The 26,196-nt window shown below is 42.7% G+C and overlaps 1 protein-coding gene across 1 annotated transcript in view; it reads left to right on the top strand.

Moving 5' to 3' along the window:
• The window catches only part of Rnf152 (ring finger protein 152), a 97,684-nt gene that overhangs the window by 937 nt on the left and 70,551 nt on the right, over window positions 1–26,196 (top strand). The window lies entirely within an intron of this gene.

The raw sequence follows: 26,196 nt of genomic DNA, 5'->3' as shown, positions 1-26,196 counted from the left end.
GTGGTAGAAGGAGCAAAGAATTCATGGACATATTTTTAAACAACTAAAGTAAGGACTACAGGAAAACTACTCTGTCACTTTGTGGCAAAAAGCTATTTTTGGTTATTTAACATGAAGGATTGTTCATTTACTGTCCCTAATTTAACCTGAGGCCATCTCCCTTTGCTTATGTAACAATAGCAAAGCAGGATCTCCTTGCAGGCAAGAGGTAACTAGGAAAGAGTAAGTGTGTCTGGCATTTAGAATAAATTGAGTTGGGTGCGATGGGGCATGCTTGTAATCCTAGCTACGTGGGAAGCTGAGGCAGGAGGATTGCAAGTTTCAAGGCCAGCCTGTGCAACTTGGTGAGACCCTATATCAAAATAAAAATAAAAATAAAAAGGGCTGGGATGTAGCTTAGTGGTATAGTGCTTGCCTAGCATGCACTGGCTAGTCCCTGGCTTTGATCCCCAGTACTGCAGAAAAGAAAGCAATTGGGATTTCCCAGTGGACTTTCGAAGCACAGCTCTAACAAAGCCTCAGGGGCCCCGCAGACCTGCCTCATCAGAGCCACAGCACCCCACTCTGTCTGCCTAACTGCTCCTGAGTGCTGTTGTGGTTGACCCTGAGTGTTTTCTTCTACTCTTGATCAGTGATAGTGCCTATTCTGTGCTTGCATGTACCTTCTGGGATCAGAAAATTGGAGAGAAGGCTTTACTACCCGTGGAGCGTTATATTCAGAGCTAAGCCAAAAATAATGAATTAATTAAAGTTTTTGAAAAACTGATAAATAAGGATGGATGAGACTTGTGGCTGAGCTAAATGCAGAACTTTCCAAAAAGTCCAGGGTGGTTGGGCGTGGAAAACGTGCTGCCGAACCCCACAGACCTCACCATAGCCTGTAGACCGGGGCCCATTTCCAGCTGTCAACTTCTGCATCTCTTTGTTTGAGGGCTCCCACGGGAAGCTGAGCCTGATCTGCCAGGGCATCATGCTCCTCATGGAAACCCTCAACTAATAGCTGATGGGAGTAGGTAAGTCCCCAGCTCCCTCATCCCTGGGGGAGATAACTCGGAGGCACTGTGCTCTAGACCAGCTTCTCAGAAGAACTGTGCTCCAGTTGCTTCTGGTGATGGCTGACAACACACTTCATTGGTGCTTCTTCCTCAATTCCCTGCTCCTAAACTAGTTTTCTTGAACCTCTTCTCAAATAAACTGCTATATTTGAGCAGATCTTTGAGACAGGCTTTGCTCCTTAGGGAACCATAATCAGGACAGTAGATGACATCTGTCTTCAGCTTTAGGATGTATGCCTTGTAGAAGAATTATTTATTGTTCAAAGGGGAGACTTTGGATCATCAGATAATTGCTACTAGGGATTGGGTTTTAGTGTAGGATAAAGAAGAATTCTATAAAACTCAAGATGCCTAAAAATGGAATTTGCTGCCTTGGGAGGCAATAAACTCAATGTCTTGGAGGGTGGGGTTTGCACCATGTATGTGTGATTGACACAGGGCCCACACTAAATGACCTCCAATGTCAGATGTGGGTCCTTTAAGTTCCTAGCAATGCCTTTGCACAGTCAGACAGTTCTATAATTTGCAGATCCTTGGACCACAATTGATTAAGGCTATTGCCTGTTTTTACTCCAACTTAATTTTATTCTGCAAATCTTTTGAAATACAATTTATCAGATTCTGGGGCTTGTGGGTGACACCTGTGTAACGGTGCTGGAAATGAATGCAACCTTGCGTGATGTTGTATGTTTTCATGCATCCGGACACATTGGCTTGATTTTAGCACATCTGACACATCTTGTCCTGACAGAGCATGGTGGTTCCAGTGAAACAGCATGCAGAAGTGCCACCCGTTCAGCACAGTAGCCTGAACAGACAAGGGACGAGGGCAAACACCAAGCTCAGGGACAAACTCAGGCGCTGAGAGTAATTGGATTACAAGACTATGTCGCTGTATACATGTAATAGCAATTATAAAAGTCTAATTTACTTTTTGGGTTTTTGAATTTTAGATTTTTTTTCATAATTATGAACTGATCCAAAGTTTAAATGATAGGAAGGAAGTCTCTTAGTGGAAACCCCAAACATAAACAAAAGGAAATGGTTACAGTATTTTGCACCTTTAAAAAATTCATATAACCTGTTTAGGATTCTCACTAGAAATAAATATTCATTTTTGAATCTAATGTTGCATTTATAATTTGCATTTATAATGTATTCTCTTTCTTTCTTTTAAAAGGACCTTCATATGGGTATCCCCCCCTCTCAGATTCTTTTTAACTCTGAGATTCTGAGTCACAAATTCTTTTTCTTCTAAGCTCTACATGGTAACCATGTTCTTTATGTATCTTTATTTACCTCATTAAGAATATTTTGTAAATCAGGTATAGCAGCTCACACCACTAGTCCCAATGATTTGGGAGGCTGAGGCAGGAGGATTGCAAGTTGGAGGCTAGTCAGGGCAATTTAGTAAGACTCTGGCACAAAATTAAAAATAAATAAAAAGGGGCTGGAGATGTAACTCAGTGGTAGAGCACCCCTGAGTTCTTGAGTCCCTGAGTTCAATCACCTGTAATCCAAAAACCCCACAAAAACCAACCAACCAACCAACCAAACAAACAAAAAACTAATAGAACACAGCCACCCTTATTTCTGCACACATTGTCTGTGGCTAGCTGCCTTCCAGTTCTAACTGTACAGTGGGGATGACACACTGAAAGGCTTGTAAAGCCTCAAATATTTACTCTCTGGCCTTCTATGGAAAACGTTTGCCAACCTAGTCTGGAGGAAATCTTTGGGCTGGGTAGGTAGGTTTCTGTGGGGGATTGTAACAAGGTTATGTAAAGGGAGAAAATCCTTTCTCTATTAAAAAAAAAAAAAAAAGCAAGCAGGAACCTCAATTCCATGTGGAACTCAATGAGACTCCTTTTGCTCTACTTAGAGGAATTTAAACAGTTTTTAAACATTCAGCTGAGAAGCTTTGCTCTATCCAGGTCAGGCTGTGAGCCCTGACTGGAGAGCGGACAGAGCGAACAGACTGAGGCTTTCCCTGACTGCGCGCGGTTAAGGTGCAAGAGGCAGACCCTCGCCAGCCAGGCCCAGGGCCAAACGGCAAGCCCCATGCCCTCCAGCCAGGCCACGGTACACCACGGCCCCTTCCCGAGCTGTGGGTTAACCCCTGAGCTCAGCTCGCCCACCCACCTTTCCAGCATCAGCAGTGGACGCTCCTCCTCCACCTGGCGCATGTATGCACACCTGTGCACAGCTGTGCGCTCCACCTGAGCCACACACACGCTGGGCGTGCGCTGCACCAAGCTCAGCGCGCTCTCCACGAAACCTCGTGTCTCCTGTCTCTTCGCCTTTGCTCTTTCCACGCCTCTCAATGTCCCTGAAACTGCATTCACTTGCCACAAAGATCTGGTGGGGAGACCAGTAACCCACGCGTCTTCTCTTCCGGGGGGCACGTTGGGGAGCTGTGTCCCCCTATTTCAGGCTCCTGTTCCTGAACGCTCGCTGGCCATGCCTTTGGGTGAGTGAGGTGGAATCCAAAGGGTCCAATTAGGGGGCCTGGCACTTGGGCCTGCCGAACTACATTTTTTAAAACTTCAAGGAAAATCCTAAATTCACTGAAGAGCTGGAGTCTACAACTATAGGGAAGTTATCCGACTCTTTTTAAAAATATGGTTTTATTAGTACATTTCAGTTAAAAATAGTGGGGTCTGTTTTGACATAATTAGACATGCAGGGAACACAGTTTGCTCTTTTTCAGTCCCAAGAACTTCTTTCCCTTCTTTCCTCCCTCCCTGTTTCCCTTCCTCAACTCTACCTTTTATTTATTTATTTATTTATTTATTTATCTATCTATCTATCTATTTAATTTATTTATTTTAACTGGTGCTTCATAGGCACACTTGCAGGTGACATCCCGTGACGTAGCCCTATTTGTACACAGCATAGTTTGGTCATTTTCCTTTCACAGCTCCTCCATTTCCTGGCCCCCAGACCTTCCCCTACCCGACTAATCTCCCTTCTATTTTTGGAAGAACCACCCCCCACAAACATTTTTTCCTTTTTTTTTTTTTTAAATCAAGCACTAAATAAAGTTTTTTTTTTTTTTTAATCAGTGATTTTTGTTGGTGCATACTAATTATACAGAATCGTGGGCTTCATTGTGGCTGAGTCATATGTGCATATAATGTAATTTGATCACATTCACTTACTACAATATTGCTCTCCTTCTCCCCTCCCCCATTCTCTTCTTCTACCCTAATGGTCTCCCTTCTACATTCAGAATGTATTTTCTCCCCCTTGTGTTGACATATGAGAGAAAATACACCATATTCATCTTTCTGAGTCTAGCTTATTTCACTTAACATGATGAGGTTGAGTTTCATCCATCTTCCTGAAAATGACATCATTTCCTTCTTCTTTATGGCTGAATAGTACTCCAGTGTGTAAATGTATCACATTTTCTCTATTCATCTGTCGATGGACACATAGGCTGATTCCATTATTTAACTATTGTGCACTGTGCTGCAATAAGCATGGGTGTGCCTGTATTTCTAAAGTACGCTGGCTTTAATTCTTTTAGATGGATACTGAGGAGTGGTATAGCTGGAACATATAGTAGTTCTGTTTTTAGTTATTTGAGGAACCTCCATGCTGATTTCCATAGTGTCTGTACTAATTTACATTTCCTCTAACAGAGTAAGATTCCCTTTCCCCCTCCATCCTTGCCAGCATTTATTATTTGTTTTCTTGATATAGCCATTCCGAAGGGGTGAGTGATCGTCAACCACAACTACACAGTAAACTTTTGCCAAAGTTAAGTTGGCATTTTATTCTTTGAGTGGCCACGGAAGCCCCTGAGTGTGGCTGGCATGTGAAGGTGGCCACTGTGCTCATGCATGATGGTGCATGCATGTAACCCCAGCTATTCAAGTAGCCAAGGCAGGAGGATTGTAAGTTCAAGGCTGGCCTGAGAAAATTAGTTGGACCCTGTTTCAAAAAAAAAAAAAAAAAAAACCCTTGGGCCCATAGCTTAGTGGTAGAGTGCCTTCCTAGCATAAGTAAGGCCCTGGATTCGTTCCCCAGTACTGCAAAATAAATTAATTAAAGAATGGCAGCATGGCCACGGAGGAGTGGCTGGTAGGAAGGCAGGGGTTATGTTGGGATCGCTGCCTGACCTTGTGTGGCCTATTAGATGACACTGCCGTGTGTGGCTAGTCCTCTGAGATAATCCATTGGCAGTCCTCGTGTCCCTGTCTTCCAGCACAGGGCTGCCTTGCTGCTCGACTCTCCAGTGTGCAGGCCGACCCCAGAGGGAGCCAGCCTGAGCCGGTGTTAAAAGCGTGGGTTTTAAGGACACATTCTCAGATTCGATTCCCAGCTTCAGCATTTACTATTTTATTGGCTCTGCAAGAGTTCCTCGAAGCTCTTCCAAACTGCTATTTCCTTACTTTCCAGTGGGGAGAGGTGCCCATCCTTGTACTGTTAGGAGCAGTGAATGAGCTCAGGGGTGACACTAGATGGCAGGTGTTGAGTAAGGATGCCTTGTGGTATGTTCCTGTGCTCACCTCCGAATCTTCGCTGGGGATTTACATCACTGGAAGCTACTTTAGAATGAATGGGTTTTGATGCCATTACGCATGAATGTCACTGTGTTAGTTTCCTAGGGCTGCTGTAATAAATGGCTACAACTTGGGTGACTTAACAGAAAGTATTCTCTCACAATCCTGGAAGCTGAGAAGTCCAAAATCAAGATGTTGACAGACCCACACTCCCTCTGAAGTCCCTGGAGAAGCGTCCTTCCCTCTTCTGGCTTCTGGTGGCCGCCTGCAGTCTTGGCTGGCAGGGGCATGCCTCCTGTCTCGCTCTGTCATCTTGCGGCCTTCATTCCTCTGTGTGTCTCTGTCCGAATTCCCTTCTACTTATAAGAACATCAGCCATTGGATTAGAGCCCATCCTGTGCAGTTTAACTGCATCTTAACTTGACTCCATCTGCAAAGACACTATTTCCAAATAAATAAAGTCACCTTCTAAGGTACATGGAGTTGGAACTTGAACATATCTTCCTGGGACACATAATTCAACTCACAATAGTGACCGTGAACATGGTTTTGGGTGGTGAACGGGAGAAGGTTTTCTCCAGCCACCCGATCTAGACAAGTGTTTGAGCATCTTGTGTCCTTTCCCTCGTCTGTACATCTGCAAACTGAGGAGGTTGAGTAAGATGCTTGCTCAGATCCCTCAGCCTTTACCATTGGATGGTTTTGTATCTTGAATTCCAGACCCACTGAGTTCAAATTCACAGGGTTTTCCTGTGATTGAGCCTGACATCCCCCAGGAAGGCCACATCTTGGCCTTCAGAGAGGGACTCAGCCAGGGCTCACTGGCCTGCTCCCTGCCCTGTGTCCCGGGACAGCTTCCTGGCCACAGCCCGCACATGCTGGGCCCCTTTATCACAATAAAATTTGTTCGCTACTGCTTTCATTCCTAAACCACTGACATTAAAACTTGTTTGTCTTTACAAAACCTGCCTCCATTTGAGTAGATTGCTTTGGGATCCAGCTCCATTTAGATCTCTGCTCTTGAACACTGTTAAGCAGAGGGTAAAAGAGAGAGATGGTTTTTCAAATCAGAAAGCCCATGCAGGGCCTTTGGAAGTGTTTGCTTTCCTCCCAAGTCTTCAGGGCCCAACTCTTCCAGTGGGACCACAGATGTCCTTGTGGTTCATTGGCAAAAATGGACCTACAGATTTATGTCTCATGTGAGCTAAAATAAGGGGGAAAATAGTTTAGTCTGGCCAATACTCCATAAAGTAAAATATTTGTTTTATACTTATAAAGCAATTGAACACATTTTATAGCCTGGTAGAACCCTTAGGATCTCCTTAGAGCTTTATTGTTAAATAACTTTCAAATCCCAAAGCTATTGGAGTCTTAGAAGTTGTACTTTTTATTATGAATGATGTCATTACCTAGGAAATAACCACCAGAATCCCATTCTTTGTAAGGATTATATTGAATACACCAGAAAAGCATAGATTCTTCCATATATATGCATTAAACAATCTATACTTGTCAAATTGATTATGCATATTTTGAAAAATAACCAAATCAAAGGACTTTGCTGTATAAATACTTCCAATATCTGTACTCTATATTACATATTCTAAGAACTATATTTTGCCTTTCTTTTAAAATTTGTAAGTGTGACTTAATAGGATAATTGTCAAGATAGAAATCCAGAATTTGTGTTGAGTATAATAAAGTACTTTGGAATTCTGTAATGACTAAAACTCACAACTGTTTAATTTCTTGATTTGTTAGAAGAGGGTTTGCAAAGGTAAAATTCAACATGGTTCCTATTAATTTAACACTGAGCATTAGTATTAGTATGAATTAGTATCATGTGAATTAATGAGATTTAAATATAAGTGTAACTTTATTTTTAAAGAAGTTATTTAAGGATATTCATTTCCCCCCCTGTGGTTACATCCAAGATGTGTCAGATATCACCCTGAGGATCTTTATTTCAGGGTCATAATTCTTGCCCCCAGGACTGGGGGTTGTACCAGGGTCACACTATAGCTGAGCTACATCTCCAGTCCTTGTTATTTTTATTTATTTATTTATTTTTTAGACGAGTTCTTGCTAAGTTGTGGAGGTTGGGCTGGAACTTGTGATCCTCCTGTCTCAACCTTCCAAGTAGCTTGGGACTCCATGTGTCTACCTCTAACTCGGGGACATAATTTTTCTAAGACAAGCCTAGCTCTGACATCATCTGCAATGAGGTTATTTTAATTCCAGGTCTGTGACTTGTTCCACAGCAATTTGCTTCCTCACAACATCTGGAAAGTGGAACAGTGTGAGGTAAAGAACTTGTACCTTGCACATAGACTTGAGTTCAAATGTTATTTCCACAACTTGCTGGCGTGTAACTTGGGCCTGCCTTGATTTCCCTCGCCTCAGGTTTGTCATCTGTAAAATGGGCCCAACTTCAAAGGAGAGTGTATAGGATCGAAAGAAATAAAGCAGGGGCATGTTTTTTAAGGTACTGTAAAAATGTTAGTGGGATTGGCTAGTGGCAGGCCTGACTCTCCCTCCTCTGCAGTGCCCAGCATTCATAACGTGCTTACAAGGAAACATTTGTGGAACAAAATTGAAATCACTATTTTATGTGCCTGTGATGTGTAGAGGTAGAAAAGAAATGAACCTCATTTTATCTTACTATGGGATAGCTGATTTAGATGATACCATCTCCGAGAGCTTTTTATGCTTAATTCCTGATGAACCTACATGGTATAAAAATGTGCATTTGGTTTTGGCTCCTGGTTATTGGGACAGAGCTCCTAAAACTCTCAGAATTTACCTTAATGAGGTGACTTTTGATCATCCCCCAAAGAGCTTCAGGAGGTGGGGCCAGGGACCAGAGGATCCAACTCGATTAGAAGGTAGAAGTTTCAGCCCCATCCCGGGGCCTCCAAGGAAGGGAGAGAAGGTAGAGATTGAGTTCAGTCACCAGTTGACAATGATCTAACCAATCAGGCCTACATAATGAAACCTTTAAAAGCCCCAAGCAATGCAGGCTGCTGTGGCACACACTTATAATCCGCTACTCAGGAGGCCCAGTCAAAAGAATAGCAAATGTGAGGCGAGTGTGGGCAACTTAGCAGGACCCTGTCTCAAAATAGAGTAAAAAGAGCTGGGGAATGTAGTTTGGTGGTAGAGTATTTGCGTAGCAGGCACGTGGCCCTGGGGTCAATCTATGTTACTGATTCTGAGTTGGTGAATTCATGCAGAGTGGGGAGCGCCACCCAAGGCCAGGGGGACAGAGGCTTCTGTGCTCAGGACCCTTCCAGACCTCATCCTGTGAACCTCTTCATCTGGCTGTTCATTTGCATCCTTTGTAATAAACTGTAATAGTAAGTGTAGCCTTTTCCTGGGTTCCGTGAGTCGTTGTACCACATTATTAAACCTGAAAGGGGGGGGTTCACATGGGAATCACCCCAGATTTGTGGCCAGGGTGGACAGAAGGGTGAGGAGCTTGGGCATCTTATTTGCACTGACATCTGAAGGGAGGCAGTCTTTCAGGGCTGAACCCTTCAACCTGTGAAGGCTGATGGAGTTCTGTGCACTTAGTGTCGCGACTGAGTTGAGTGTCGGACACCCAGTTGGTTTTGGAGAATTAGACAATCTGAGAGTCTATTGTTCATTTCTTTGTGTGTGCATGTGTGTATGTGGTACTGGGATTGAAGTGCTCTACATCCCCAGCCCTTTTTATTTTTGAGACAAGGCCTTACTAAATTGCTGAGGCTGGCCTTGAATGTGTGATTCTCCTATGTCAGCCTCCTGAGTTTCTGGAATTACAGGCATGCATCACTGTGCCAGGTTATTGTGTTTGTTTCTGCAAAACTTAATGGTACAGATTCTCAGTTGTGTTCAAAACACTCCCCAATCCAGACTGAAAATACACCCCACCACTGGATTTTCTCATTCACTGAATATCTTTTTTTTTTGAAGTAGGTGAGGTACAGCAAGCATATAAACAAACACATAAGTAAATATATTTCATCTTTGTTATAATATCATTAGGATTAATCTTCCAGGGAACTTCCAAGTCCTCAAGAAACATCGTCCACTCCTATGGTTCGTATTTTCAATTTTGAAATGTTTTCTCACAAACCATTTTCTTTCCTGTGCTGGACCTATGAAGAAAAATTAATTTCCTTGCCTCTTTTAGTGGTGTCTGCTCAGGCCTGTTAAGTTGGAAGCTAGAGGACACATGTTAGAACGCTCCATGAGAACTAAAAATGTTTTCCAGCTTGTAAATTGCTTTTTGTTTATTTAATTGTGTCTTTCACGGACTATATAGTCAGCATTTGCCTCTGGGGTCTTTTCTACATTAACAATTCAAAAACCACTGACCTATAATCATATTAAAATTCCCATTTTCTCTCCAGTTTACCCATAATAGAATCCTCTTCCATGACTTGGGCAGAAGCCTTGTGACTAGATAATCTTGTACCTACAATACTAGGGCTTTATGGAGTCACCAGGGATTGTAAAATCAAATTGTGGGCCATATTATTATTGTAAATGCTGTCGTTATCATGCAGTGACAAGACATTCCAAGTGTCATTAGTGAATCCAGCCATCTCCTCGTCAGCTGGTTTTCCTGTGGTCAGGGCTGCTGAGCCTTCCAGCAGGTGAGAAGGAAAGTAGCTCATAGAGTAACCGCTTCCAGGCTCCTAGGAGATGAATGAATGAAGGGCCTCAGTGATTCAAATCAAGAGCCCTTTCCACAGTAACCTGATGGGGGTGGGTGGGGGGTATATTCTTCAGCAGTTTATCCTGTCAAAAAGTAGGCTGAGCTTGGGACATTGTGAGGTGTTGGCTGAAATTTGTTTCTCCATGTAAACTTTGTCCTTATTCATCTTTGAGGTTAGTCCCTTGGCTTGTTTCCGAGTGGAAAACTGAACATGTTTGTTTAAAACAATAATGACGCTGACTGTCTGCCAGGCTGATTATCCAAACAAGTTCTAATGTCCTGTTAATGACAGTGTGATCTAAATTTCATTATTCAGTTTTATGGGGAGTTGTTCTATGAGCAAAAAAAAAAAAAGGAGGAGACAAGTTGAAAACTGAAGTTACGCAGGGCGATTTGGTCAATCTCTGTGTGGCTTTTTAGACTTTTCAACAATAATTAGTGTTGATTTTTGCACAATTATTTAGATCACCATGTGATTAAGCCAATTTAGTCATTATGACTGCTAACAGGCTGGACTGTGTAGCAGTATATTAGTTTTGGCTGTGTTAGGACAAATGAGGTCGTGTTTTTCAGGATGCGTAGCTAGCTTATTAAGTGGGATGATCTCAGTGGACACAAACAGGACATGGGGTTATTTATTTTTCCCTTTGTGGCTTTGCTGGATCTCAGTTCCTGACCCAGGATAGCACCTGGGTCTCATTACTTGTGAGTGGCTTTCACTTATGAGGATACTCTTAACTTCCCGGAGTTAAAATGTCTCCTCAGTCCCAGTCAGAACAGGTCTCCATGCCATGGGAAGGTCTTCCTTCCCAACTCCAGCCTCACTGGAGCTCAGGACACAGCAGAAAGGACAGGTCTTTATTTTCACTCTTGCCTTCTTGGCCCCCACCATCTCCTGAGGACACCCAGCCTCTGGGAACAGGTCTGACAGTGGCCTCTGCTTCCACCCAGAGTGGGAGGAAACTCTTGGGCTGCCACTGGATAACTTTCCCGTCGCTCTCTTCCTTAAATAAGCTGGAGGTGGGCTTCAGGCAGGGTTCTCTGATCACTCACACAATTGGACTGTGCTCCAATCACATGCCAACAAGAAGAGTCTCATTGCTTGGTGAGGTGGTAGTGCACACCTAGGATCCGGAAGACCCGAGAGACTGAGGCAGGAGGATTGCAAGTTTGAGGTCAATCTGGGCATCCTAGTGAGACCTACCCAAAAATAATTTTTTAAAAATTGAATTTAAATGAAAAAATTAAAATTTAAACTTTAGGCAGAACCCTTACCTAGTATGCATGAGGCCCTGGGTTCAATTCCTTTACTGTAAATGAATGAATAAAGAAAGAAAAAGGGCTGGGGAGATAGCTCAGTTGGTAGAGTGCTTGCCTTGCAAGCACATAGGTCCTACAAGGCCCTGGGTTTGATCCCCAGCACCGCAAAAAAATAAATAAGAAAGAAAGGAAAAGACCTCATTATTCTTTTTTTTTTTTTTTTTGGTACTAGGAAGTGAACCCAGGAGCACTGAAACCACTGAGTCACATCCCCAGTCCCTGTCCCTTTTTAAATTTTTTTAAAAATTTGAGACAGGGTCTCACTAAATTGCTTAGGGCCTCACAAAGTTGTGGAGGCTGGCTTTGAACTTTTGATCCTCCCGCCTCAACCTCCTGGGTGTGTACCACTGCACCCAGCTCATTAAACATCTTTTAACAAATACATGCACCGTGGCACAGGTATCCTCCAATGTAGAAACTGCATTTCCCGTGATCAGAAAGCTCTTCAGAGATGACCTGTATTCCTAGAAGGTCTTTAGTTTACCAGGTGAGAAGAGACTATGGAAAGGAAGTAGGAAAGAGCAGCCCATAGTGAGCTTCCAGCACTGCTGGTTTCACTTGGGGCCACAGGATCTGTGTCTGCCTCGTGCACGTGGTGAGATGGCGCTGGTGTCCACACAGACACAGGCGGTTCCCGTTTGCCAGAGGACAGAATTGGGGCATCTGCCTCCTCTCCACTCACCGTCTTAGGAGAGTGTGGCATCCGTAATGTGGAGAGCAGTCCTGAGCTTTGTGCTGTCTCTGTTTAATTTGTTTATATTTTCATTGAACTACTCTGATGAGAACATTAAATCAATGTGGATGATTTTTGAAAAATGTAATATAGAAAATTCAATTATTTCATGTCTGGAAGGGTTTTGAAGATTAAAGTGCTGTGTAAAATGGGTATTTATTATTAAAATTAAATACACACTTCTCCATGCAATTAAATTGTCAAGAGTTTGTTTAACTCCTCAAAACACATTTTGTGTCATTTTTGTTCCGTCTTCTCCTAATTCCTCTAGGCGGAATTAGAAACTGCTGTCTTCTCTTACTCCTCTAGTTTTTTCCTTATACCTTTATTTGAACTAGATTCAATTTGATTTGATTAACTTTCAAATAACATTTATAAATTGTAAACTCTGCACTAGGTACTGTGCTAGGCTCTGCGGAACACAAGGTCCAGTAGTACCCTCTCTCAAGCATCTGGAATATGCGCACGTGGCTCCCCAGGGCACATTAACTTTAATGCAGTTAGTTCCTTGGGGAGAACAGCATTGGGAGGGGCGAGTGGGAGGGAATGCCTATCCTTGCTCCAGGGACTGAGGCACGCACAGCACAATGACTGTGGTTACCCTGAATTAGTTGTAAAAACTTACAGCAGAACTACACCCTTTCCTTTTAGTAAGGTTTCAAATCTTGGAAAGAAAAAAAAATTCAAGTCTTTGAGAAAGTGTCCTTCTCCCAAGGAAGATGCACAACAGAAAACTGGGGTAGCAAAATTTCCCTTTCACAAGCTCCGCCCTTGGGCTTGGTGAGCAGGCTCTGCCAGCTGGAGCCATCTCTGGGGTTTTCTTCACTTGCTCAGAACTCTGCCTTGTTGACTGAGGAGCAGATCCTGAATATGACCAAGTGGTGTTCAGTGGTGGTAGGGAGCTAAGAGATGGCATTTATGATCACACAGTCATTGCAAACAGAGTTAGAGGATGGAGATTTTGACCTGTGCCTTTGGGAGTGTTCCCAGAGATTTTAGTGGGGAAAGACATAAAACAAACTAAACTAAGTGTCCCCACTCCCCAAATGTACATTTTAAACTGAAGATACAGAAAGGTGAAATGATAGAAACCATTTGCCTTTGGAAAAATGCAGGATGGGGGTCATCCACATTAGATATGCTTATTACTGACACTTTGGATTCTGAAGAGAATGAAACTTCTTCCTGTTTACTTATCTATAAATACATTTCATAACCTGTTAAACTCTCCTCAGAAACGGGAACACTTTTTAAGTCATTTTGGTAAGACAGCAAGTTTGATATAAACTGGGGTTAATAGTGTGTAAAAGACCAATAAAAAATGATGAAAGAGAGACAAAAGAAAGTGAAGGGAAAGAATCCAAAACGAAGGGAGTACCTTCCATTTTTTTTTTTAACATACTCTAGAACAAATTATAGAGGATTTGTGGATTTTCATTCATTGGGAAATTTTTAAGAAAATCTATGTGCAGAAAACTGGTTCTGGAACCTTCTTTTTTTGTTTTATTATTTTGTTTCATTGTACACAAATGGGGTACCAACTTTCATTTTTCTGGTTGGACATGAAGTAGAGTCACACTGTTTGTGTAATCATACATGTACATAGGGTAAGGATGTTTGTCTCATTCTATTATCTTTCCTTTCCCCCGCCCTCTCCCCACCCTTATTTTTCTCTACACAATCCATCCTTCCTCATTCTTGCCTTCCCCCACCCCCATTATGTATCATCATCCACTTATCAGAGAAATCATTTGGCCTTTGGTTTTCTGGGATTGGCTTATTTCACTTAGCCTGATATTCTGGAACCTTCTTTGGGGAAATAATGCTTTGATTTTTTTTCAGTTTATTTTATTGTTATTGCTCTAGTACGCTTTACTGTTTTGGGTTTCCATGTTGGGAATTTACCTCTCTCAGAAAATGACCAGATTATGAGACTTCCCAGCACTGAGTTGGACGTGGTGCCAGAGCTGTGTGAGCAAGGGTGCCACGCTCTGGTGTCCCCCTGTGGCAGGCATCCTGTACTTTGCCACTTCTAAAGTTGCATTATGGTTATTTCTGTTGTTTTTCTGCATATAAGTTTTCAGACATAATCTACTTGTTTTTTTCCCTTGAATATAAAGCTCTTGAATTTGCTTGCCAACCCCTAACCTTATTTGGGGATTTTTACCTCAATTATTTTCTTCCTTCTCTTTATCGTAGTTATTTTAGGGTCTTTTTATAGCTCCTAGAGTCAAATGTTTAGTTTTTCTTTTTCCAATCTTTCTTGAATTACAGTGAAAACTTTTAAAACTGTAAATTGGTACTGGGTTCAATTTTGGCCAAATTCTTAACTTTTAATATGCATGGTTCTAATTTCTGCTTTTTAAATATCCTTATTTTGATTTTTGTAGGATTGTATGATACATTCATATCCATATAAATGTGTCTCTCCTCTTTCTCTCTCCACACATTATATATATATATGCATTCATCAGATGTCCTGACCCGGGGGACATCAACAGGGACGGGGAACCTAAGGGAGAAGGAATGAAGGGACAAGAGACACAAGGAGTGACAGCAAGACAGGAGTTCTGATCAAGCTGCAAATTTTTATTGTTCTCACGGGTATTTATGCTGGGGGTATGACGAGGTGCAGGTTGGTTGGCTGTGTTCTTCTACTGGGCTCCTGATAGGGTGCAAGTTCGCGCCGGCGGGAAGGTGAAATCCCGGAAGAGAAGCAGGGACAGCGCCATAGGCGACATATTGTCAGAACTATCAGCCAGGAGGGGGAGGGGCGCTGCTGCTTATCGTAAAGGTGAGAACGTTTTCAGAATGAGAACTTCTTCTTGGTCCCTGACAATCAGAGAGGTGTATATTCTTTTTTCATTTTGTTTTTAGTTGTCAATGGACCTGTATTTTATTTATTTATATGTGGTGCTGAGAATCAAACCCAGTGCTTCACACATGCTAGGACAGTGCTGTCAATGAGTTACAGTCCCAGCCCAGAGAGGTATATTTCTCTCTCCAACTGTATCATTCATCCATATACATATATTTATAAAGATTCATTAGATTTAATTTGTCAAATAGTCCTAGACTTTGCTCTGAACTCTGTAGTTTTTCTCCTTTTCAATATACAAACACTCAGGTCTCCACTGGCCTCTGAAGCTCGTCTCTCTCCGCTGGTCCTTCCCTGAGAGAGTCCTGGCTCTCACCCTCCCTGCACAGTCAGTATGCAAAAGTGCCATCTATGCTTACCAGCTCCAGGACTCCTTATTTTCTTAAAATTCAAACCTTTAAACATTCACCAAGGCTCCATTCTGAGGTAGTGGCAGAGGTTATTCCGAAGAGATTCAAGGTCTGCAGGAATTGCACGGGGTCGGGTTGCAAAGTTCACAGCAAGGTTCTTGGAGTTTGCCTGGAGAGGAGTTTCATCCCAAGGCTGCTGGGGCTGAGTGGAGAGAAGCAGGTACCGGGTCTCACAGCAGAGGCTTCATCACTCCTCCTTCTTAGGCCCTTTGGCCAGGAGGATACGAGTGTGAAGAGGAAAGGGTGCCCTAACAGGCTTGAGCAAGACCAGTGGGTGAGGCCAGGAGGTGGAGTCTGTCCACAAAGCTGCCCCAAACTTCTGTCTCTCTAGCTGGACTGGTTGGATTCCAGAGAAGGATATCAAGAGGTTTGTGCAGCTGTCTTGCATTCAGAGTGAGGGGTTCCTATTTCCTTGGGGGAGGGGTCCTATTTCCTTGGGGGGGGGGTCCTAGTTCCTCTTCATCTACTCTGGGTCTCCTACATAAACAAATGATTTTAAAAAAAAATTGGGGATCAAACTCAGGGCCTCACACATGCTAGGCAAGTGCTCTACCACTGCCCAGCCCTTTTAATTTTTTATTTTGAGTTAGGGTCTCACTAGGTTACCCAGACTGGCTTCAAAATTGCAATCCTCCTTTCTCAGCCTCCAGAGTAGCTGGGATCACAGGTGTTTGCCACCATGCCCAGCTCAGGTGATTCTTAATCTAGTGCTATAGACAGCATCCTCATGTGACTCAAAATATATTAAACTGCTAGATAAAATCCAAAGAGCTTTCTAATTTATAATTAGCAAACACAATGTCTATATATATATATATATATCCTTTATTTATCCTGCCTTCCTGAAGCAGAGATGGGTCATTATAAAATATTGTCGCTAAAGTAGGCTTTCCTTCTGTAAAACACACCCCAACCCCTCTGAACTTCCCTCGGGAGTCCAAAGCTCTTCCCTACCGGGGCTTCTTGCCCTTCTTATCACCGTTTTTGGGGGCAGCCTCCACTCTTGCTGTACCTACCTGACTTTTGTTGGACTCTAAATCACATTACAATGTATTTGCACTCCTTTCTCTGACATAACCTTGAAGCCTGTCTACATCTACATCTGATAAACTTCTTCTCAATCTGCAAGACCAAGCTCCATTGACCTCTTTTGAATGACAATGACAATCACTAATCTCAAACTAATGTTTAGCAAGTAAAAACAAGTAAATCCAGAGGAACTGTGCCTTTGGAAAATGCCAGAGCTCAGGGAAGTCAGTAGGATGGGTTTCCTCTCCATGTCTTTCCATAATGGATTTCAGTCTTTCTGTATTGTGGTCAAGATGGTCACTGGTGTGGTCAAGATGATCACTGGTCACAGTGAGATGACTCCCTCCAGGTCAACAAGTCTGTGATCTCATAAGAGAGACTTCTTTTCTGTTGACTCTATGTAAAGTCTCCGAGGAATAGTGCACACTGGCCCAGCTTGTAATGTGCCCATTCTTGAGTCAATTACTATGGTCAGAGAGACACAGCAACCCAGGCATATGCCCCATTCAGTGGACTCTTCTCCACCCAAACAATAATAAAAGAGGAGCTTAACCAGGCACCATGTCACAGTAGGCTGACGCAAGAGGATCACAAGTTTGAGGCCAGCCTGGACGACTTAGTGAGACCTGGGGAAGTAGTTTATTGACAGAGTGCTTGCTAGCATGCCTGAAGCCCCAGTACCAGATCCCCAGTACCAGAAAAATAATAATAGCAAAAAACAACAACAAACCACTTGCTGTGAGCTTTGCAACACAACCCCAGCAAGACTACCACCCCAGCCACTTCATCTCCCCAAGTTCACCTTTCCGTTCACCCTCTCTTAACTGACCACATTAAATCTCAAAGATGTCCCTGTGATCATAGACCTCACCCAGGTGATTTTTGCCATGGACCACTAATGGGTGCCGTTGGGGGATCCAAGAGGGAAACAATCTGATGGAACCTTTCCAAGGACAAATTTAGTGCCACTGAATGGAAGTCCATGGGGCAATCAGAGGCAGCACTGTCCATGTCTGCCTTTAGAGTCACCATCTCCCAGCCTCCACCAAAGAATGCACAGTTTGTCAACACACACCCACGCTGGACTGTTTTTGTCCACACTGAGAGTGACAATTTTCCCTTTATTTTAATCCTGAATGCAGCTGTGCCCAGGTGTGCACATATCCATTCTGGACTGGTGAGATGAGATTATAGAGAAGGTTAGTCCCTCAGGCTAAGGACCTTGTCACCGCTTTGGCATCTCTCTGCAATTCCCTGTCAAGTCATCAGTTCTGCCTGCCATTGTCTTCTGCCTTCAGGGCCTGCCTTATGACCAGGCTCTGCTGCACCCAGAGGTGCTCAACCTGGGTGCAAATTAGAATCCAAGTTCATCCAGCCGGGGTAGAGAAGAAGCCTCCCTGTGCTGACCTGACCTGGCTGTGCCTCTGGATTACTCCCACCTGGGAAATCATTCTCACTTTCTGAGGATCAATTTGCAATCCTATAAACTGTGATACTTCCTGAGCAGGATTATTGAAGGAGCAAATGAAATAGTGGTGTGAAAAGGTACGATAAATGGGAAGAAGAGAGTGCTTGCATTGTGATTATCACAGTCTTCCTGCTATCAGTCCAATTCTGGTCCTAATCACCTTTGTGGGGACAGGGGCAGTGGGTGGGGATGGCTTTCCAGCTGTGCTCCTTTGTTCAGTGTCTCTACTTCCAAATCATCTTCCACTACAGGGCCCATTCAGCTTTTTTGAATCACCCTTTTGTTCAAAATCTGTCCAGCTTTTCATTTCTACCCACCTCCTCAAATCAAAACCTTAACTACTTTTCTAACCTTGCTTTCTATTTCCTCTATATAGTTCCTCTCTTTGTTTTCTGTTGCTGTAATAAACTACCTGAGACTGCATGAAGAAAAGAGGTTTATCTGGGCTCACAGTCCCGGAGGCTGGAAAATCCAAGACTAGGCAACTGCATCTGATGAGCCATGTGCTGTTTCAACTCATGCCTGTGAATGAATTAACTCCTGAATGAATTAACCCAGTTTTCTGAGAGGGATTTTAATTCCTCTTAGTGGCCTAATCAACTCTTTAGGGCCCTGCTTCCCAACACTGTTACACTGTGGACCAAATTTCAAATTTCATGGATTCTGGAGGGAACAAATCATACCCAAGCCATAGCAGACCATATGCATCCAGCTGCCATCCAGCTAGCCAATAACATTTTGAGTTCCTATTATATGATCATCATGCTAGAACTGTGGGGGAAAGCAAAGATGAACCAGAGACAGGAACTAAGACACTGTCTATCTAGAAGTTCATAGAAATGATTCGTTGTAATTAAATGTAATCCCTGAAGTCATCTTCAATTTTCCCATCTCTCTGCCTCTATACTCATCCATACAAAACTGTGCATGATGCACCTTGGTCCTCCAGTATTCTTGAACAAACTTGAATAGATGAAATGCTATTACTAAATGATAGAATGACTTTCCAGGTTTTTGAGGATCATGACAGTTGGCAGAGCTGGCTTTGTGGATATGTGACCTAGATGGCCACATATCCTGCACATAGGAGGGTCCAACATTGGGTTTAATGCTCTACTGTTACCATCTTGAAATTCTTTGGATCTTTGGGGCAGAGGCCCCACATTTCCACTTTGTATTGGACCCTACAAAATGATAGTAAAAATATTTGACTGTTCATTGATTTGATTTTTGCTTTATTGTTTTAAAAAGGATTTAAGGCAGAATAAAAAGGAATAGTTAATATAAAACTTAAAAGTAGCTTTTAAAAAAATTTTCAGTTGTAGATGAACATGATATCTTTATTTTTTTATGTGGTGCTGAGAATCAAACCCAGTGCCTCGCACGTGCTAGGCAAGCACTCTACCACTGAACCACAACCTCAGCCCTAAAAGTAGCTTTTTAATGAGGCAAAGGAAACATTAGGTAGGGAAGTTAAGGTGGAGCTGGGACTGAGTTTACTGCATGAGAAAGAATGTCAGACTGTCCAGTTTATGTGCTAGAAATTGCCCATCAATGTGACTTTAGGATTTCCAGAAAACATGGTGAGAAGAAAGGAATGATCAGGTATAAGAGGTACATTACCTGTGATCAGTGGCTAAGGAGAAAGCACAAATGTCTCTGATAGGAGACCAGAAGGAAATTTCTCTCCTGGATCTTCATAATTGAGACATGCTAAAAAGTTCTTTAGGGACATTACTGGCAATATATACTGTGGACTCAGCAATGAGCGTCACAAGGCCAGTTCTTTTAATGTTCTTCATGCCAGGGGCAACACATAATTCAGTAAAATCGATGAGCACAGATTTGCACATGGGAGGGGCTCCATGCATAGGAGCAAGTGCCTAAATGGGAGAATGAATAAATATGGCGGCAGGGATAACGTGAATCAGACAGGTGTCCAGCTCTGGGGTTTTACTTATTTCAGAGATAGGTTTTAGGATACTTTGAAGAACGGATAACTCCATATTATTTAGAGAATTCTCCAAAAGAAATGCTGTTTCTGTTTGTGCATGAAAGGACACTGTCGACAGAGTAAAAAGTCACCCCATAGGATGGGAGAAAATATTTGCAAATCACGTATCAGATAAGATGAAAATCCAGAATGTACAAAGAATGGCTAAAACTCAGTAAGAACACAAACCAACAGCAAATGACTCACTTCAGAAATGGGAAAAAGGTCTTGAACAGATATTCTCCCCCCACAAAAAATATTACAAATGGTCAATCCACACATGAAGAGAAGCTCAACTTCACCAATTATTAGAGAAAAGCAAATCGAAACCACAGTGAGATACCACTTCATACCCATTGGGGTGGCTATGAAAACAAACAAAAAACAAACAAAAAAAACCACAACAGGATGTGGAGAAATGGGAATTCATACACTGGGAGTAGGAACCTAAAATGGTATGGCTGCTACAGATGACAGGGTGGCGGTTCCTCAAAAATTGAAAAACAGAATTCCCATATGATCCTGATCTACATCTGGGTATATACCCCAAAGAACTATAAGCAACATATGAGCAGATAACTTGTACATGCATGTTTAAAGCAGCCTTACTCATAATAGACCAAAGATGGAAACAGTCCAAATGTCCATTAATAGATGAATGTATTAAAGGAGTATATTAGTGGGATATTACTCAACCTTAAAATGGAAAGAAATTCTGTCACATGCTACAACATAGATGACCCTGAAAACACCAGACCAAATCAAATGAGCCAGATACAAAAGGACAATAATTGTCTGATTCTCCTTATTTGAGGTCTTTACACAAGGCAAATTCACAGAGGAAGTAGAGGGTGGTTGCCAGGAGCTAGAGAGGGGGCAGGAGTTATTATTTACTGGGTAGAGTTCAGTATGGGAGGGTGAAAAGTCTTAAGATGATACTGGTCATAATTGCACAATAATATGGATGTATTTATTGAAAGTTGAACTGTACACTTAAAGATGGTCAAAATGGTAAATTTTATGTATATTTCACTTAATTTAAAATTGAAACAAAACAATACTGTTTCTCTCTGTGGGGCCTTTGAAAGCCTATATGGCAGTAAATTTGAGGTTACTAGTTTCTAATAATCTGGTATCACATCTCTCACTGTGGAAATTCAAAGCATACTTGTAAAAGGGCCATATTGAGATGATTTCAACTGCAAATAGCAGAAAGCGCACAAAATGGCTTAAAAAATAGGAGATTTATCATCACATAAAGTGAGAAACAGGAGGAAAAGTACTTTCAGGGTTAGTCCACCTCGGCAGAGTGAGGTCACCAGCCCTGGTTCTTCTCCCTCCTCCCTGTTAGTGCTCCTCTCATAGAAACCCCCCTCATTGCTGCAAGATGGTTGCTACCATCCTGACAGCACATGCAGATGAGGTAAAATCCAGTAGCAGGAAAGGAGCCGCTGCTTTGTGCATTTCTTTTTGATGGTGAAGATGCCTTTTCTAGAAACCTTCCAGCCAACTCCCTCTCATTATCCAGAACTGGGTCACATTTTCATACCTACCAACCAGTGGTGAGAGAAATGGTATTACCATAAGTGACTGTAGGACTAGTTGGGATGGTCCAGGGCATTTGGGATGGGGTGGGTGCAGGAACAAAGAAAAGATTCGCCATGTGGAAGAATAATAAAATAGATGACCAGTGGATCACAGTCAAGCCCTGAATATTATTAAATGTATGATGTCCTGCACAACTTACATAAATATCTTTTGAGCCTCAACTTCTACAACTGTGAACTGAGGGTACCAATACCTCCCTGAATGGGTGGTTGGGAGGATCAAGTTAGATAATGTTTACAAAATGCTGAGTACAGTGATTTATATACATTATCCTATTGAACATAATCTCATTGCTGACATGCTCCATAAATGTTTTATAAATGATAGTTATTACTATTTTTCTTCCCCAAAATGTGTGAATGCACCATTGGCTGGTTACCTTCTTAGTTTACCCAGTCACGCAGGTAAATACACAATGAGTGAACAGCACTGAGATGATGAACTGCTATGAGTTGTGGAATCCAATTGGAGTGAACAAGAGTCCTAGGAGGTATTAGTTTGCTACTGTAACAAAGCACCCAAGACTGGGTGCTGGAACAAGAAGTTCACTGTCTCACACTCCTGGAGGTTAGAAGCCTGAAACCAAGGTATTGGGGGGGTTGCTCCTTCTGAGGGTTGTGAAGAGAGGCTGTGTTCCAGGTCTTTCTCCCTGGCTTCTCCGTGGTTGTCTGTCCTGTGTGTCTTCCTATCATCTCCCCTTTGTACTTACCTGTGTCCAAATTTTCCCCTTCTTGGGTCATTTTGGATTAGGGTCTACTCTAATTTTAACTTAGCTCTGTAAAGACTCTAACTCCCAAATACAACCACATTTTGAGATTACTTGGGGTTAAGGTTTATACATGTAATTTTGGGGGAATACCATTCAACCTGTAGCATGGAGGAGGACCCCTGGGATAGCATTAATACTGGGAAGTCCACATTCCTGTAAGGCTGAGAGTGAGAATTCTCATGCTCATCATAACTCTTTATCCTTCCCATGCTAACTGTCCTCCCCACTCTCTTTATTTTAAATGGATTTGGAAATAATATTAAATTTCACTCTGGCTGATGTGGAGTAACAGGGTTGTTACAACTTAAAGATAACTAATTTGTTATAACTTAAAGATAATTCTCTGAGAAGGGCTGTAGGAAGCAGGATCCTGGATGGAACAAGAAGAAAGTTCCCACCGGTCATTTCAAATGAACATTTATTAAGCCCTGACTGTGTGCAGAGCATGAGCACTTTATTCTGCATGATTCTGTGGGGTTGGGGTGGGTGAGTGAATAAACTCCAGTTCCAGTCTTTGGGGATCTACTGGCGTTACAGATGTGCCAACTGCTAACTACTGTGTAAAGCAGAACACAGTGCAAACTGCAAGGTCAACCAATGGGTCATAAGTGGGTGGAGAAGGGGAAAAGGAATCTAGGTGAAAAAGCTGAGTGAGTTTTGATGGGTGACATCAATTAAGAAGCCCTTGGAAACTCTGGAAGTACTGGATCTTTGAGACTTGACAATTATAAATGCAGTTTATGTAGCTGCATAAGGAAAGGTACAAAGACACTTTGAGGATAAGGAAGAGCAGATTCACTTGAAATCCTGGGGGAGATTTGGGGTCTTGTCATGAACTACAATGTTGACTTTAGAAGTCACATGCTGACTCTCAGCTAAAATAGGAATGACTGGGAAGAGACTGAGCTACATTTTGGGCCAAAACAAGTATCCTGGGTGCTATGGTCTCCGGGAGAAGTGTAGCCATTAAGGGGAAGTGCTTTGCAGTGGGCAGACTTTCCCCAAGTCCAAGTTCACCATTTACTGGTCACAATACATTGGGAAAAGTGCTTAAATTCATAGGCATCAGTCTCCTCATCTGTAAAGTGGGAATGATCCTATTGCTTCTAGGGTTCTTGCAAGCACATATAGAAACACTGCAGGTAATGATTAGCAACACAATTGATACACAGCCTCAATAAATATTCACTAATAAAAGAGGAATCACTGTAGTTTATTGATTTTGCACATGGTTGATATCCTGAAGTTCTCTTGTCCTATAACAGAATAATTCATGTCCTTAAAAACAATCAAATATTTAGACACACCAAGCAGCAGCAGGAATTCTGAAGAGTCAGAGAAAGGTTGAGAGCAGAGTAAGGGGTCTATACTCCATTCCCACTGGGAAAGGAGGAAACTAAGAGTGGATGAAAGTCACTGAGGCAAGAAAAGGGAGATAGCATGTGGAGAATGCTGTTAGGCACTGCCCTGCCCCCACCTCTACAAGGGTCTGACCCCCTAGGCCTTGTTCCCAGGCTGCCCCTTCCCTTCCTGACCACTAGAGGGTGCGCCATCTTGATCTCCTTACTGGTGCAACAGAAACAGATGGTTGCCTTGAGTTTGAATGATGAGGGCAGGCGGGTAGCTGAGGACAGAGACAATGAGGAGAAGGAACTGGGGGAGCCAGGTCTGGACCTGGAGCAGGTACTGGGTGCAGGCCAGGGAGGGAGTACAGCCAAGGGCAGGCTCACCAGGCAAGGTGTTAGACTCTGGTGGTGCTTTTGTTCCCTGTCTCCTGTCTCAAGTAGGACCATTCCACTTTCTGGCAGCTGCAGCAGCAGGTTTAATGGACAGATGGGGAAGGGAACTGTGTGGATGCCAGCAACCTGGAGGCTGATGGGAAGTGGGACAGTAGGAAACCAGTGGGTGAATAGAAGGTAGGATACCCCAGCCAAGAAGGAGACCAGGACAGATGGTGGAGGTGGGGATCAAAGGGTGACAGGGGAGCCTCCCATTCCAGCCCTTCCCTGGTGGATCCCATGTGTTCACTCCGATCCAATAGGCAGTGCGAACCTTGTTGACACTGATTGTGTGAGGGACGAGATTGAGTTTATGGTGATTCCCCTGCCATATTTCCCACACAGACACCAGCAATTAACTGGTAAAAATGAGAATCATACTGAGTCCCAAACAGGATGAACATGATAAGAAGATAGCTGATGCCTGCTACTGTGGAGGGGCCCAGAGGACTTGGGCATCACAGTCTAAACTGACATTCAGGCAGGACACCACAATGACCATACTGATTGTTTATGGTCAGCCTCCAAAATGATGGGCGGACCTTTGAGTTTAGTCACATAATTCTGGCCAGCTGCTTTGGAGTGAAGGTAAGGGCTAGGATGTAGCTCAGTGGTAAGGAACTCAGCATGCACAAGGCCCTGGGATCAAACCCCAGTATTGCAGAAAAGAAAAAATAAAAAAAAAGAGGCAAAAGAATAGAGATGCTTTGTTCAATGGATCAGTACTTTCAGAAAAGCAATCCTGGATATAGTTTCTATCAAAATCCTTTGGGGTTTCCAAAATACTTCAGTGTTTTGTTCCAGATGAGATTTTGCTGTCCTTAGATAGCACAGGGTTCTAAATAGGTAAGAGACCATATGTCAGGCCTAGTGCTTCTCTCACTTGGAGCACCTTACCAGAACAATGAGTCTATTGGGACTGGTTGATGCAGAGTCCCCAAATAAAAACCAATTTTGAAATGTGTACTATCTTTAGCAGTAATTATTAGTAAAATTATCTTAGACTGTATGCTTTAAGACTTTAGACTTCTTTCACTTTAAGGTGGCTAATATCATGTGAGTGAAAAGTAAATTTGTAGATTAATATGGTTTAAAAACCTATTAGGAAGGATGATGATGTGTGTGGTTAAAGATGCCTCTTCATCTTTTCATTGACAGTCTGCAAAGCTGTCTAAACATGGGGTCCCACTTTAATCTTTTTAAACAACTTTATTGATGTATAATTTACATACCATAAAAACCACTTGTTTAAATGTAGAATTCACTGATTTTTAGTACAGTCATTGGGTTGTGCAGCTATTGACATAATTCAGTTTTGAGGTGCAATTTCAACATGTAAAATTCAAACCTGTTGAACGGAAAACTTACCCTCAGTTTTGGGCTGGATCTGGATCTGTCAGGGTATGAAGCACTAAACAGGGTTGCTTGTTTTCTTGTCCCAGTTCCCCTCCCTCTTCCTTCTTGCCTCCCCTCCCCTTTCTCTCCTTAAGTGTGTTGGGTGCTGAGGATACAAGTTGAAAGATGACCCCTGTCCTCACATATCAGGAAGACAGTCACAGAAGGTATGGAAGAGAGCATCGCATTCTTTTGTGAAAGTGTCATCCCTGACAGAAGAGCTGCTCTGGGCATTATGGGATCACATTTATCTTTGCCCCACCTGGGGTTCCCAGAGATTTAAGAGCTCAGCTCAATAAACATTTATTGGGCATCTGTGCTCCATGCCGTGGGTACAAAGATGAATAAGAACTCACCTGCCTGATGTAAGCAGCTTTGCTTCCACCTCAGGTGACTCGCTCTTCATCCGTTATGGGTCTCACTGACCTTGTGACCCAGTTTCAGTATCTTGACCTTGCCCATGGCCAAGTGCAGACCTCTTCTTGTACCCTCTCCGGTAATGGAATAGTCTCTCCCTATTTCCTGGCACTGTGTGCTCTCTCTAGTC

The sequence above is a fragment of the Sciurus carolinensis genome, chromosome 15 (assembly GCF_902686445.1).
Source record: "Sciurus carolinensis chromosome 15, mSciCar1.2, whole genome shotgun sequence".
NCBI classification, from domain to species: domain Eukaryota; kingdom Metazoa; phylum Chordata; class Mammalia; order Rodentia; family Sciuridae; genus Sciurus; species Sciurus carolinensis.
Note: the sequence above shows the minus strand (reverse complement) of the source record. Positions and strands in the feature narration are given on the sequence as shown.